The sequence below is a fragment of the Halichoerus grypus genome, chromosome 12, assembly GCF_964656455.1.
Source record: "Halichoerus grypus chromosome 12, mHalGry1.hap1.1, whole genome shotgun sequence".
In the NCBI taxonomy this organism is placed as follows: domain Eukaryota; kingdom Metazoa; phylum Chordata; class Mammalia; order Carnivora; family Phocidae; genus Halichoerus; species Halichoerus grypus.
Window position 1 is genome coordinate 88,535,810 of NC_135723.1, and position 16,829 is coordinate 88,552,638.

Sequence of the window (16,829 nt, forward strand, 5' to 3'; positions counted from 1 at the left end):
AGATAGACTGCCAGCATGAGTGGGGGGAGGGGCAGAGGGAAAGGGAGAAGCAGACTCCCCGCTGAGCATGGATCCAGATGCAGGGGCTCAGTCCCAGGACCCTGAGATCATGACCTGAGCCGAAGTCAGATGCTTAACTGACTGAGCCACCCAGGGGCCCCTACCTTACTTTTAAAGTCAAATAATACTATGTGGCTTTTAACAAAAAGCAGTAACCATCCATCCCACCCATTCTTATAACTGACCCCCCACCAAGCAGTGGCTCTCAACTTTTTCTCAGTCTCCTTTGCTGGGCTTTAAGTGTTGGGGTGTCAGTTTATGCAGCCTTCTCTTCACTGTTTGCATTCTTCCAGGTAACTTAGTCCAAGTTTCAAACACCATCTATAAATGGATGACTCTCAAATGTGTACTTCAGGCCCCATCCTCTCCACTAAACATCAGATTTATAGATCACACTACCTATCTGCACTTCCGCTTAGATGCTTTTGGTCATCTTTATGTGCCTAAAATTATGTCTACTGTGATTCCCACACCTCCTTGCGAATCGACACTTCCCTCAGTGGTCCCCATTTCATTAAATAACACCACCCCTCACTCAGCTATTCAGCCCATAAAAGGACACATCCTTGATTCCTCTCTTTTTCTCACATCATCCCTCCTCCAAACCAGCAATGAGTCCTGACGTACCCCAAACCCAGTACTTTCGCAGCTCCCCCCCCCCCGGAGTCCAGGCCAGCACCTCCTGCCTATAAGGAGGCCCCAGTTCCCCTGCTTCTATACTTGTTGTCTCACCACTTGTTTGATACCGGACGCCAGAGTAAATCTCCCCGTGACTTCCCATCTATTGAGAACAAAACCCAAAGTCCTTACCGTGGCCCCCAGGCTCTAGGTGATCTGCTCTGCTGTGATCCCTCCTCCACAATTACTCTGCAATCTTTCTTATTCTTTAGTATGTGCCTGTTGTATTCTTGTTCTTCCTTCATATTGTCCCACTGCTTGCTCCTTCATTTTATTCACCTCCCCCGTGAAAACTTCTTCATAGAGGACTTCCCTGATTTTCTCTATTCCTTTACAATTTCTTTATAGCACTTTCCACTGCCTGACATTAATATATTTATTAGTTAGTGTGTTTATCTGTCTCCCTCCATCAAAATGTGTTTTGTTCACAATGCCTAGAACAGGCCCTGGCATGTGGTAGACGCTCAATAAATATTTGTTCAATGAATGAATGAACTGTTCTATTTTTTTGGGGGGAGGGTGGTATTTGTTTTCGTGTCCCTAAATAATATGCTAATTCTACTATTTATTAAAATTTCAATAGTAGACATTAACTATTGATTTCCTGCTAAACAAAATGAAGGTTTAGCTCTCTTATCCACCATCATCCTACTAACATGTTCTTGCTCGTTATCCTCTGAATCTAATTACATCATTGTTTTGGTGAAATCAATATGTAGTATTTACATTACTATGACTGTGTAAATTTTTCTCACAGTTGAACTATATAGTGTACCATGATCACTTTTCTTTTCTCATACAAACATCTTATTTTTCCTAAAATTACAATGACCTCAATATTACATTTACTTATTTTCCATGTACCTATCACAAATGCTTTCCCGAGAAAATATCAGGTAATCTGTCTGCCTGACTTTCCTGAAAATGTCCTTCCTGGAGCCCACTGCTTCAGTCTCTACTGGTTGCTTTTGGACCAGCTGTTGTCTTGGAATTTTCCTTCACTGTCATCATGGGACCACGCTTCACCTCTGTCATGGGTTTATACTATTTTCTGATCCTTATCTTCTGTCTTGGTTTCTAGTTTCAACCCCAACTTTTTTTTCCCTTTGGGTGGAAGATACAACCCCAAGAACTTCATAACTTCAGAATTAAATGTTTTCATTCATTATACAGGATGCCCAGTGGGCCCTTTGAATCTAGAAACTTGTGTCCTTTAGTTTTGGGAAATTTTAATGTTTTATTTCTTTGATCATTTCCTCCTCACAATTTTCTCTTGCCTCTTTTTCTGGAACACTCAGATGTTGGGTTTTGATTGATTCTCTAATGTTCTTTTCTCTCCTTTTTTCCATCTTGTCTTTTTCTTCAAATTTTCTGGAAGTTTTTTTTTTAATATTTCATTAATTTATTTGAGAGAGGGAGAGGGAGAGAGAGAGTATGTATGAGTGGTGCAGGGGAGGGAGAAGCAGACTTCCTGCTGAGTGTGGAGCCTGGCTTGGGCTCAATCCCAGGACCCTGAGATCACGACCCAAGCTGAAGTCAGACGTTTCACTTGACTAAGCCACCCAGGCGCCCTTGGAAGACTTTTTTTAAAACTTTATCTGCCATTTCTTGAATTGAATTTTTATAACATTCTGCCATAGTATTTTTCATTTACAAGAGTTCTTTTGTCTTCTCTGAAAGTGCCTTTTAAAAGCATCTTTCTCATTTGTTGGCTCTAGTATCTTCTCTTAGCTCTCTGAGAATAGTAATTACAGTTTTCTTCTGTTTCTCACCTTGCTTCTTTTTCCTCTGAGTTTTTTTTCCTGTTGTTCAAGTCTCTCTTTCAGAGCCTCTCCTTAACTTGATGTTCATATTTAAGAGCGAAGGGCTAAATAGCCAATTGGGAGTTCCTGTACACAAGTTCACAAAAGGGCCTTGGGCAATGAGCCAGATATTTCAGGGGTCCCTCAGTGTCTGTGCCTTTGGTTCTTTTTTCCCTAGGCATGCCAATTTCCCTGGAGTGGAATCCTACAATTTCCTTTCTGCAGGGAACAAACCTGACTATGCCCTAGGAGCCCTGCAGAGTGAGGAGACTGGGGGTATTCCAGTGTTCACAGAGTATACTTTCATTTAAATTTTGTTTTTAGTATGAAGCCTCTTCCCTGCCCAGTGCTTTGCCTGACATCCTGAGGACAGCACTTCTCTTCAGAGAATAAACTTTCAGCTTCTGTCTGATTGAAAGAGAAGTGTTCACTGTGTTGTACAGGGGGTGGGGGGGCTTCTAGATCTGGGTTTTTAACTGTTCCATACTCACATTTTTAACCAAGCCTGCTTTCTGCTCCATCTTCACCCTCAGAAATTCCTGGGGCTTCCAAATCCTGTTTTTCCTGGTTCTGAGGCCGGAGTTGGCTTCTTTCTCATCCAACGGCCTTCCACTCCACAGGCCAGAGTTCAGTTTTTTACTTCTGCTAAGTCACTTACCAGCCATTCGTCCATTTTCCATATTCCAAAAGTTGGCTGACATCTAGAGCCTGTGTTGATTCCCTTCCAGTATTCTTTGCCTTGTAGGATTTACTGATGATTTTTTATTTCTGTGCTATCGTTTTGATGGGGTTTGGGAAGGAGCAGAAGTAAACGAGCATTATGAATTAAATCTGCCCCATCTAACCACCTCCTCAGAATTTTCAGTCTTTCACCTGAAGTTCTGTTTTTTATGATTGAAAAATCCTTCCACACCTCATCATAAAAGTACTCACCTGCAATTTTTCCTAGTCATTTTAAAGTTTTGTTTTTCAGGTAATCTAGTTTCTTTTAGTGTGGGGTGGGAATTTTGAATCTAATTTTACTGTTTCTACATAATCGATGGTGGCCTTACCATTAATAGGAGAGCTTACCCTTTTTTCCCTGATTGGAGTGTCTCTGCTATTACTTCAGAAGGGTCCATATATGCTTGGGGCTGTTTCTAGGGTTTCCACTTTATTCTACTTATCTATTTGTCTATTCAGGGCAGTAACACTCTTAATTAGAATTGCTCTATAAAAACCTTAGTACTTATTTTTAGATCTTTACTTTTCCATATGAATTTTAGGATTGTTTTGTCAAGTTCTACAAGGTATATCATTTAGGGATTTTAGTTGGAATAATAAATGCATAGGTTAATTCAAGGAGAATTTACATCTTTATAATTTTGAGGTTTGCCATTGGTAAAAGTGACATATTTCACTGTTTATGCAGGCCTTTTATGTCCTTAAATCCAGCTCTGCAATTTTCTTGCACTATTGTGTTACATTTATTCCCAAGTAATGCACACTTTTGTTATTAATATGAATCATCTATTTTCCATTATATTTTAAAATTAGAGACAGCTGGTTACAGGAACTCTGGAGTTTTACATACTGAACTTGATTCCAATAATCTTGCTAAACTCCTTTATTAATTCTAATATATTTGTTGATTCACTTGAACTTTTTACCCACATGATCATATCATAGCAAATAAAGACATTTGTTTTATTTCTAATTCCAATAGTTCTTATTTCTTCTTTTTCTTTGTCTTGGTTAGGACCTCCAGCCCTTTTTTTTTTTTAATTGTAGAAGAGATGGTTGGCATCCTTGCCTTTTCGTTGATTATAATGGGAATGCTTTTACCATTTCACCATTAAGATGATGTTTGCTATAGCTTTGTGGTAAAGGTCTCTTATTATATGTTTAGAAAGATTCTGATGCTGGTTTTTCAAGAGCTTTTTTTTTTTCAGTATGTGATTGCTAATTTTACCAAGTATTATTCTTTGTCTATTGAGACAATCTTTCTCTTTTTTTTCTACTTTTTAACTTTTAAGTTGCCAACATTGAATAATCTATCGCTAGATTTTCAGGTTTTGACCATCTCTGCATTGGCCTTGTCTTGTTTTACATTTGTTGGATTCAGTGTGCTAATTGTTTTCATCTAGGTTCATAAATACACTTAGTATAATTCCCTTCTTTTTGTGCTGTCCTTGTTGTCCAGTTTTGGTATCAACATTTTACCAGTCTGATTTTATTGTTTTCTAAGCTTGAGTTTCTGGAAATACTTCATTTGAGTAAAAGAAGATGTGTGTGTGGAGGGGGTGGATTTTGCTGCCTTTTAAAATGTTAAGAAGATCTGTTTTTTTCAATAAAGCAAATATTTTAAGCTGGAAAAAATGTATTTTCTTTATGGAATTAAATAAAGTGATTTTAATTTTGAATGAAAAAAGGTGTGGCCTGCTTTTACTTTTCCCAAACTGACTTACAAGCAAAATTTAATTGCCCACTGCTGATTTACGTGATTGCAAATACTCAGTTGGAACTGAAAAAAATACGAGTCATCCAGATGTTTCCAAATGTCTCTTTAGAGTTGTTATGGTTTGATTAGGTAGATATATCCTATGCTGGACAAGCTGTTCTTTATCGGGGATGGTCTAAGTGGGAAATATATCCCACAAAAATTTCCTGTATAAATCATGTGTATTTTTAGTGTTGTTTACAAATGACTTCTGGAAAAAGCAAATACTATGAAAGTGAAGTTTCCCGTGGCAGAGATTGGCAACATATATTTTTTTCTTTCTTTTTTCTAATGAAATTTGTTAAATTATCCTTCCAACCATATGGTTCTTCCACAGTGTCCATTTTCAAATACATAAAAAAGGCTGAACGGTTGCTCATCCACTATACCCTGAGTAGGAGGTATTCAGAATTTATCTAGGGAAGCATACTTTTTTCTAAAGACAGAACCCAAAAATATTTAGCTATTTATCTTCTAAAAACCATGCAAAATGCATGCCCTTTCTGTGTTTCCTGCTGATAATATTTTCCCCATTTGTAGTGCAACTTTTCTTTCCTCTGGAAAGCTGGTACTTATTTTATTCATAGATTGCGAATTATGCCCTGATGCGGTTTCACCGAAAGGCATTACTCACACAAGCGGGAAGAATGCGGCTTAGGATTGAATCAGCAGTGGCCATGGAAAACAGTGCATTAAAACAGGCCTCACTGAGTCACAGACCATAGAGCCTGGAGATCCCGGGCACCACACATCTCTGGACACAGGTCATATCTTCACACATACGTCACCAACTGAGTTGTTTTCAGAAGTCATTGATGTCTGCACTGCAGCATCTCCAAACTCAGCAGTTTACCAGACTGGGAACTATTCTTCTGTTTTTACAACCTGTCCAGATATGGGACAGCCCCAGTAGCAAAACTAGTTGTGTTCCCAAAGTTTATTTCCAAATCATTCATTTGGGATCAGAAAACATTTTCCCATAGGAACAATTTTATAAACGGTGGTGCTCCACGAATGCCTGGTTGAGCCACAGTGTCCTTGAAATGCTGCATTGGCTGTACTATTCCCACCAGCCATTATTTATTCGTTTGCCTGGGAAAGTGCATTCTGAGTTCTAACTTGGGATGCCTGAAGTGCACCTCTCACTCGGCCTGGCAGCCTTCTCTGTCGCTTTTTTAAGGCTGTGCTGCAGTAGCAGTTGGGAAGAGGGGATAGGCAACCTTCCCAAGAAAGAGATGAGCATAGGGTTGATATAGTTACCTCTGGATAACTCGCTAATTAATGCTGGAGGGCTGAAGAAGGAAACCACCGTGTGGATCAATTACTTCCCAAGTCTTCTGTGTAAGGCACAAAGGGCAGGGACTTCTTCCTAAGTAGAGATCGTTTTTAAGTCAGATCTTCATAAATAGGTAAAGGCTTATATGGTAAAAACCTAAGGTTTTTGGAGACGAAGCTTGTGGACTTGTAGTTAGCCAGGGAAAATATCTTAAAGTCTTCTTGGTCAGGGATGAAACAGTTGCCAAACACACCAAACACATAGCAACACTGAGACAGTAATCTCTCACCTGGCCTGACAAATAGTAAGTGCACATAATGTTTTGTTGTTGTTGCTGTTGAATTAAGTGCTGATTGACTAATTGAGTGAATTCTTTATCGAAAAGTGCAAGAGCACAGATTGTATGCACACGTGGGCCAGTGAATTTCATTCTGATTTCATTCTGATTCAGCATCTCCTAAATCTGTCCCTCTCAAAGCACACAATGAAGACTTGGTTGGAGCACTTTGGAGAAGTCACTAGAACAGCAGAGTCATCTCTGTGGGCATGTGCATCGTCTACACCAGCCCCAAAGGAGGTGCTGGGTCTCTTCACACCCTCTCTGTTGTGCACAGTTGCTAGCAATGTCTCCCTGTTGCCAAATCCGAGGGAGGTGGAGAGGGGGTGATGTGGGAAACCAATGGCGATCGCCAAGCCCGTAGGACCCTGCCTCCCTGAGTTTCTGGCGCTACGCTTATTCTGGAAAACATTACTTACTAAAAAAGACCTCAGCTTTTTTTGTCAGTTGTTTTTATAACACATGTAGACATATTTTTAGGGGGGCTGTGCCTCTTTCAGGTTAGAATTTAGTCTGTACACCAGACCTGGGTCCTGGCCATTGCAGGCTTTAACACTGTATAACAATTTAATTTCATTTTATATCCACAGCTACTTTTAAAGGAACTATGCCATTAGGGCTCCCTCAAATCAAAAAAACCTTCCCCACCCCCACGCCACCAAACTTAACGGACTGCTCACTTTTAAGTTTCATAGACTGTGCTTTCTTTTTAAAGTTGCATCTGCGTTCTACAAGACAGCCTCTTTCTCCAAGATTAACATTTCTTATGATTGTTCCTGACAATGGATTCACTTCCAGAGGCCCTGCTAAGGATAACCAAAAAAGGGCATGTAGCTGGCTGGTTTTGGCAGCCTGCACGCAGTTTCAGAGCTTTTTCGGTCTTGGTTTTTCTGATGAGTGATTTCCTGAGCATGCCTAGGGAATGACAGGCATCTGCACAGGCAGGCTGCGTCCACCTCGGCTGGCCTGGCCGGGTGTCGTCATTGGCTGCCCGATTAGAAAAACTACAGGACAATGCATACCGCCGACTGCCGACTGTAAACATAGGGGATATGTGTTCACTTAGCACGGGCTTCTGGGAGGGGCTAAGGAAGGGCGGTCTGGAGTTTTATTGAATAGAGCCGTGTGTATTAGGCTGCCTGCCTGCCTGCCCTCTTGCTGTGCTCCTGCTAGAGAAATCAGTCCTTCCTTTCCGACTGAGTCCCCAGGAAGAAGGTGCAGCCTGCGAGGTAAGCCACAGAGGGCTTTTCTTTTAATCTCTTCCAGAGAGTCTGGGGGCTTTCTCTGGGCTTCACTCAACATTCTTGCTTAAGGTAGCTGGAGATGCAGGATTGTAAAAGCCAAGAAACCATGCGAATTCTCAGAGCCAGACTGGGCTTTGCTGCCCTGCAGATGTTCCCGGAAGACAAACAGGATGAGATTTCAAGTTCTGTTCTTGGAGTTGGGACGAGAGGAGAGCTCACGTAGAGATGTATACTCAGGGACCACCGGCAACCTTGATAAGTAAAGCCTTTTGTTTAGGAGTGCCACAGGGACTGTATCTGATAGCCACAGGCCAGGGTCAACAGGCGGGCCGTGCTCGTGTGCCCACACCAGTGGTCTCTCCTGCATCTTTTATTCCCAGACATCTAAAGAGGTTTTACTTTAAAAACAACTTTTTAGGTTAATGAGAAGCCAAAAAAGTAATGGTTTTTAACCAAAGCCATTTGCAGATTGTTCTGCTACCAGTTTTTAAGGCTGGACTTCTAGAGCTGCAAGGAAATAAGGTCAGAGGTAGAAAGAGTGTTTAGCACCAGTTGGGTTAACGTAACTGATCTGATATTTGCCAAGACAGGAAGATGCCTACCATGATCTGTTTCCTATAAAACCTAATAATGAGAGAATGCGTGTGCTAGTGGGTGTGTTTTTAGAAATCACATTTAACATCCTACCAAGCTGTTCCTTAAGAAATCTTACTTTCTGTTTGGAAGTGTGCCTGTGAGTAGAGAATGTGAAAAGATGTAGTTTTGCAAAGGTGTTCCAGAAAAGGAGGAAGCAGGCTTTCATCTCAACATAGTCACACATATTTGGGCATCTTAAACAGTAGTACAAGGCAGCCAGGTGGTAGTAGCCTGGAATTCCTTTTAGAAATTGCTGGTTGTAAAGGGTGAGGGAATTCTAGTGCTATGGTAATACATGTTCAAAAAAAGTGGATGAGAACAAAGTACTTGGTATTCATAGATCCCTTCTGTTAACAGGGCTATGCAGATGGACTTGTAAACTGGAATAGTAAAATCTTTCTAATGTATTTGGCAAAACCAGGCGTGTAGGGCTAGAGCTTAAGTGAATACGAGGTGGTATGTGGCAAGAAGGGCAAGTCTGATCATTTTTAAATAAACTTGGATATTAAAGGTTTTCGGCTCCACATGACTGAATTGGATTTTGTTCTGTCAAGTGAGGTGGTTTTGTGTTGAGATTCATTAAATAATCTTTTCTCTTTGTATTTAGAAGTTTAGGGGTAATTTTCTTGAGAATGCCTCTCTCCCCTCCTAGAAGTGATCTATGAGAACAGAGTTCCCTGTGAATTTCTTTTCCTGGAACAGTTCTGAGTAAGTGTGGGGGAAAGGGCTGCAAGTGAAAGCTATAGTTTGATTATTGTCCTTCCCTCAAAGAGATCAAGTTCCAAACTATTTTCACAGTGTTTTTAATGTCAATCAAAATATGGAGAGCAATTTCTTTTTCAACTCTTCTCTAAACCATGTAGGGAATGCAGTTTGGAAGGAAATCTATAATCTTGGGATTTGCGGATAAATTCCATTTTGAAACCAACATCTCCAAATCCCTGAAAGTTCAAACTCTGCTGCCACCACGCTCCCCTCTCTTCCTTGTGCGCGCCCCATCCCCTGACAACCACAAAAACACATTTTTCAAAATAAGTGTTGTACTCTCTGTAGTGATGTGCTGGAGCAAGGGGATTTGCTGTTTGACTTTATATTGAACTTGGGGCAGCTCTTTGTGCTACTTTCCTCCAGCTGAATATTAGCTAGAACACAGCTCCCCAATTGGGGAGGTACATGGAGCATGATGAAACTGCCATGCAAAAACTTTCATTTTAATAAAATCATTTAATAAAGAGAGGTACAATGGCAAAGGTCTAGAATAACAAGTCACTAATAAAAAATTGATCTCAGTACACACAAGGAATGCACAGTGGATGGGTCCATAGGTGACATGCTAGGTTGTTTCCACTGGCTCAAAGCCAATGGAATAAGTAGAATAAATTAAATAATTCAGATCGAAAATTTGCTTTAAATAAATATGCAATTCTTGCATTAAAGTTAAGAGGAGAACCAGGTTCAAACTGCAGCTTAAAGGCTTTAAATGAGATACATAAAAGCATACCTGATGCTGAGGCTATTAGCAATTCTGATTCTGGCTCCTGTGACTGGCCTGAGCATTTCCTGTTCTGTGGCAGATGGACTAGGTTGGTCCTGAGTGCAGCCTGCGTATTCTCTGGTCTGATAAGCCTAAAATGCACCTCAGTAGGCCTTTCCTTAAAAACACATATAGTTGGGGCGCCTGGGTGGCTCAGCTAAGCGTCTGACTCTTGATTTCGGCTCAGGTTATGATCTCAGGGTTGTGAGGTCACCCTGCGTCAGGCTCCACACTGGGCAGAGAGCACACTTGAGATTCTCTCTCTTCCTCCCTTCGCCCAATAAAAACAAACAAAAAAAACCCCACATATAGCTGTCATGGAGACAACCTCATGGTATCTTCATGGTAGCAGGGCTGCTCATCAGTGATTCTTCAGCAAGACAGAAAAGTGACGTAGAGACAGGCATGTAAAGGAATTAGCTCAATCCCCATCTGCCTGCAGTCTATCACATGTCTTGGAAATGTGGTGGGGTGAGGCCATGGTCGGGGGACGGGGAAAATGCTGACAAAGTGGTATGTAAATAGCATGGTAGGCCTAAGGAGGAGGTTAGATGCTGCCAAAGAATTTTCAGACTTTAAAAGAGTTTTCTGGGTAGATTCTCTCAGAGCCCGAAAATAGAACCATTAGATCCTTACTGAAAGTCCTTCATCTATCACGCTAATCCAAGTTTGTCATTAGAGAGATGCCCATTGGTTCTGAGTCCTTGGGTAATTTAAAGAGATACTTGTAGCTCAGGCTAAACTCAGGAGCACCGCTATGAGAGCTCAGTCCCAGCACTGGTTCCCCTGTTCAGATAGCCCAGACCTTTGAGGAAGCCATTAACTCTTTGACCTCATGTGTGCAATGGGCATTATGATGCTTCTCCTACCTCCCATAGTGGTTAAAATGTCCAAATGAGATGAGACTGTTTGTCCCTCTTTTCTGTAGGCTATATACTCCAAACTGTGTACAATTTGAGGCCTCTGGACATTAGGCTCATCTTGACTGTATCCTCCACTCCTTGCCTAATATCCCTGATTATCTGCTCCTTCCTCATATTTGAGGACACTTGAGTGGTACCTTGTGAATCCTAGTTCTTTCTAGAACCCTGAGTCCTGGGAATAGTGGTCTACCCCAGTGTTATCTAAACCTTAGCTTTGGTGATCAGACACCAGGAGAACACAGATATCAGGAGGCAGAGTAAGATGGGTTATCAGTGGTATAAGGCCATATCCAGGAACCAGGAAATCTGAAGATCCAGTTGAGTAGAAGACCAATGACAAGGTGCTGACAACAGAAAGGCCTTAGTAAATGAGGCAGCTTCTCTGCCTCCAGCCAAAAGCATGGAACTAATCCCAGCATGTCAAGCCTGGGTCTTGTAGAGAGGATGAGGTAATCAGGAGCACCTGGCTGTGGTTCCTGTTGGTATTGAGACCAGACTGCTCCATGGATCTAACCCCCCCGCCCCCGTTTCCCTCAATCTTTAGTATCCCCAGCTGGCTCTCCTGGGACTGATCCTTGGTGGCCTCCCTAACTTCCCTACCCCCAGTCCTCTGTCTCTACCAGCTCCCCTAGCTCCTCCATCCCCAGGCCAAACAAGGCCTTTCCTGATGCAACACTGACAATCTGCAGTGCCCCAGCTTTAGGGTGAAGCCCAGAGACTAGCGGAAGGGTCAAGCCCAGTTATGTTCAAGATAGGGGAAAGCCTCTTCACTTTTTTGGGCAGAGGGAGAAAAGTTAGAGCAGACAGAGTAAATGTTGAAGCAGTTTCTGTGGAAAAAGAATCACTCTGCCTCTCACCCCCAAACTCGCAGTTGGCTGGCAGTGAGTGAGGGTGGGAGGAGGACAGGAAGAAAAGGATGGCTGGGCGCAGGAGGGAGAGGTGATGGCGTAGCCGTGTCAGTTGTTCATCCCTCCCTTGTGGTTGCTGTAGGTACCTCTGAAAGCTGATAAAAACTCTAAACCCTTGCGGTCCCTTGTGAAGCCACCTTTTGTGATTGACAGGTGAGAAACCTTGAGCTGGGGGAGGTTGGGGTGGGGAGTGAGGTGAAGTCTTGATTTCCATTGGAGACAAGGGTGGGTGGGATCAGAACATGAGTGGAGGTGTCCTTCCTTGTTTCCCAGATTTTCTGGAGGAAGAAAGGATGGTGTGAATACAAAGATACATAGAAGGCCCCCATTGCAAAGAAAAGGAGATCATCTCTAGATAAGCAGTTTTCTGTGGGGAGCTTGTAGGAGCTGGAGAAGCTGGGACAGGCTGCTGCCAAGCATGTGCTGAGAGAGCAGCATGAGCTTAAGAAAAGGATTGCTAGGTAGCAGTCAAGGAATAATTGAAAGAAAGTACTGGGTGGGGGGAGATATTTTAAATGAATTGAGTGTTCTTAGTAAGCACTCATTTTAGTACATGGCTTTTGTTTATATATATATTTTAGTGATGGATAACTTCAAGATAAATTGCTTTTTAATCACTTCCTGAGGCTTCTGGCATTGTTCTGTGAATATACGGATGAAAACACTTGGCTGTAAGGAAATCATCTTACTTGGAGAGGGACATGTAAAGTAGGAATATATAATTAGTTCCTTTGACACCCACATGTAACATTCCCTCTCGCTTGTCTCAACCTGGGGACTAGGCAGATTTCACCTGTGTGCTAAAGATGGGCAGGACCAGGGAAAAGTGCCCAAGGGGTCCAAGGGCCAGAAGCATCGAGGACATTAGTTCCACTGGGGTCAGGAGGGCTAAGCCAGAATGGATATAAAGTACAACAATGGACTAATGTGTGAATCACAACCAGCTAAGTAAAAGAAAAACAGCAAAAATCAAAAGGCAGGCGGAGGTTTAGAAACCAAAAGCCTGTTTAGCAAGGCAGTGTGCAGACAGGTACGGTAACATGGGTGAGAACACCTGGCACAGTGTTCAGAACAGAGAAACCCTATGTTAATAGGCTGCGGTAGCTCAAGTAAAGGGACAGGATTATAAGATACATATGGCGGGGGGAGGGAGTGCCTGGGTGGCTCAGTCAGTTAAGCACCCACCTCTTGGTTTTGGCTCAGCTATGATCTCATGGGTTGTAAGATCGAGCCCCGCCTCGGGCTCGCTCTCAGTGGGGAGTCTGCTTGAAGATTCTTTCCCTCTGCTCCTCCCCCAACTTGCACACACATGTACACGTGTGCATGCATGTGCGCTCTCTCTCAGATAAATAAATCTTAAAAAAAAGATACATATGGAATAATAAAGGGATGGAATCACAAGGGAATCCAAGAACAGAAGCCATGATAGGACCAGGATCCATAGAGAATAGGGGTGGAATCAAGGTGGGTCAAAGTATCTCAGCAGAGGTCTATGTGCCTCCATTAACGTAACTCAGCTGCAGCACATGTGACTGCTCCTTTCTGCTGTTCTACAGACTGGAAAGTTCCTTCTGTGCTTCCTGGTCAAATTCTGAGAGGAGACCTGAGTGGTTCGGCTGATAACTATGGTCTTTGGCAAATCCCTTAGCAGGAGGATATCAAGGGTTACTGGCATGCTTATGGGTGGATTACCAGTGGGACTGACAGCAGTAGTCACCATCACCTCTAGGGGAAAAGAAAAAGCTCAGTGGGCAATTTTAGTTAGAAGAGAGAGTTAGGCATGGAAGGCAAATTAGCTGAAATGTCCAACAGCTATCAGTGAATGTCATTCCAATTTTTATGTGACTGAATTCCTGGAGAGGCAAACACTTAATATCAGGGTCATACAGTACTTGATGACCACTCTGGCATTGCCCAATGAACCGATCTTAAGGGAGGTTAGCTGGGAAGCTTGCACCCCTGATAATTGAAAAGATAAGAATTATCCATTTGAGAAGGATTCTAAAGAAAAACACTTGAGTGTTTTTGTTGGCAGGAAACTTGATATGAGTCATAGGTGTGCTATGGCTCCTCCCAAACTAAAGCAATCTTTAAAATTCAATAAATAATGATTTATAATTATAACAAAAACTACATCTCAATGTAGATTACAGTACTTCATAAACTTACTGCATAAAAGCTAGTGTACCCAATCAGTGAAAGTTTCCGTTCTCTGCAGTGTTTGTAGTGTAATCTTTCATTCACTGGACACCTGTCTCGATGTCTATCAGGGGAAGTAAAACAGAACAAAACAAGACAACATGCTCTGTTCTGGGCTTGTTCTTCAGAGAAGCATTCACAAGTATGCCTCCAGGAATGAGTGTCAGGGACCAGAGAGGGTCAGGAGAACAGAAGATGAGAAATAGATAAGGGATCTAATCCCAAAAGAAGGAAAATCAGGGCCACGTGGATGTCTTCAAATATTTGGAGTACTTTTATATGGAAAGGGGAGAAGGCATTCGTGTTTCTCAAGACAGCAGAACTGAATACATGTATCCTATATTTCTAAAGCTGGGCAGGGTCTTAGGAGGCATTTAGCCCAGGAAGCACAAATCATTTTCCATCTGTTTGCCAGCTCCAAACAATTGGTAGCGACCACCTGGAACAGTGTGTTGAGAAGGATTCTGAGGCTGAGTCCCAAGCTCACTGGGGGCAACAAATGTTCTCACTGACAGTGATGTCTGTTGTGGAAGAAAAGGGACATTGCTACTCAGGTGCCATCGATGTAGTCCATGGGTTCCTAACCTCTGTACCTTGGATCCTGGGGAGGACACAAAACTATTGCAAGAGGTGAACAAATCCATATATGCAGCAAATGGTTTTGATGTATTGTAAATAATACATCTTACACAATACATGCTACTATTTTCTAATTATATAGATGCATTATGATGATAAAATGTCAATTTACTTAAAAGAGTTACTGAATTCATAGTAGTTTTGGTATTGTGTTTTCTCAGTCATTGCACTTAAAACATATAATTATATTACGTGGAAGTTGGGACAAGAAATTTAGGATTTTAAGAAGAAATTCTTTAAAAAAAAGAACTAGTGATTTTTCATTTTCCAGACACTAAAGCCTAGCCACATCAAGTAAAATTATACATGCATTTGTAGGTTTCTTTGATTAATGCCAGTAAGATTTATAAGGGCAGGAAGCATCTTCTTTTTTTTTTTTTATTAACGTATACCCAGTTCCTGGCACATTGCAGAAGCCCAATATCTGTTGAATGAAAGAACAAACCCAGGTGACTTGACCAAGGTCTCCCAGTTAATTAGTGGCAAAGGTGGTTCCGGAAAACACAGCTCCTAAGTCCCAGGCTGTTACCTATTTCAGTCCACTGGATTGCTTCTCCTGAAAGAAGCAAGGGAGACTGTCCCATTTTAACAGTTCGGGGATTTCGATTATACAACACAGCCTGATTTGCTTATAATCTACAGTCCAGTAGATCTTAACCAGTGTCTTAATCAGGATCAACTGTAGGGCTTTTTGAAAACATAAATCCCTGAGTCCCCATCCCCTGGAGACTGTGATCCAGTAGGTCTAGAGCAAGGTCCGGCATCTGTAGTTTGTAAAAACTCTCTGGTGATTCTGCTAAAATACCTTGGCTCAGAAACAGTTCTGTACATCTCTGCTTAAAATAATTTATAGTAGATATATGGGGTAACTTATTCCTCAGAAGCCGAGTTGTTTAGTTTTGAGTAATTTCTTTCTGAAAGTTACGGCTGCATATTCCAAATAATCAGTTTTCCCGAAGAGTCCCTTTGGAAGAGCTAGAATATTTATCTGAAAATTCCTCCAGCTTCCCATACTCTTTTGGTTTGGGCGCAAAGCTATCAACCCTGTCAACCCTGTAAGGTCAAGCTTTCTGATGAGATTTCCAGTGTTTGCTTTTGTAAAGCATTGGAAATGTGGCAAGAATAAAATTTCTCATGGTATTTCCACTTCCTGTTCCAGCCACCATTACTAAGTGAAATTTAGGCTTTGGGGGAGGGGTGAATTGAGGGAAAAAAGTCTCTTTTAAGTATTTCTGTCCTTAGGATGTTTGTTTAGGTTACTTTAGGTATTTAACTTACCAGGAAAAACAGAAGATGTTTTTCTCTGTTCTCAGCCTTGGGGTAAGAAATGTACAAATCCTGAGCGGAAGAGGGGAGAAGCTCCCTCCACCCTCACCCTACCTCTCCTCTGAGGCCAGGGCCATCATAGCCTCTGGCTTAGACGTTTCCAGGGATGGCCCTTTCAGAAGCATGTGAGCCCTAAGAGACAAGAGGCCTCAGGTGAATGCTTTTGCAGAGCTGAAAATCCATCTCTAGGGTCTTCCTTTACTCAGCAGTCAGGAGTTACATCCTGAAGATGTAACCTACACAGACGAAGCTACCATATTCAGGGCAGCAAGTACATAAATTATACTCACTAAGGATTGTAGAGCTAAAAGTATCTCTGCATGAGTAACATGGTCCAATAAGAATGCCAGAATTGCTACTTATTTGTACAGATGCTGCTTGGTTTTCAGAGCAGTGCTTCCACTGTGTACATGAAGGCAGTACTTGCTGGAGAAGAGCAGCTAAAAAGGGAGTAGATGAGGATCCACATGCATAATGACGTCACACCGCCTGGGTCTCATTTCCCTCTGACACTGTCCCCCCTCTCATGCACCCGAAACAGTAGTGTGGGAAGCCAGCGCATACTAGCTCCCAAAAGCCAACTGTTAAATTTTTAAGATTTTGAGGACTGGCTGTTAAACATAGTCATTATTAGAAATTAACATATATCAACTGACAATTAATTATATTAAAAACCAAGGTAATAAATACTCAAAACTCATTCCTTCCTAATTATTATGTTTTATTATTATCTGTGCTCTGGAGGTTAGTTACATTTATTGTGTCTGTATGAGGGAAATACCACTGAA

The 16,829-nt window shown here is 41.8% G+C and overlaps 1 protein-coding gene across 3 annotated transcripts in view; it reads left to right on the plus strand.

Moving 5' to 3' along the window:
- CALD1 (caldesmon 1) overlaps nt 1–16,829 on the plus strand; it is a 203,326-nt gene that overhangs the window by 17,300 nt on the left and 169,197 nt on the right. The window contains exon 1 of one of the 3 annotated variants that reach the window (XM_078059584.1): nt 7,546–7,861. The exons of 1 other annotated variant lie outside the window; for it this stretch is intronic. The gene's annotated coding sequence lies outside the window, so the exon portion shown is untranslated. Of the gene's footprint in view, nt 1–7,545; nt 7,862–16,829 lie in introns of those variants that run through there. One more of the 3 variants, XM_078059588.1, reaches the window with a different exon arrangement.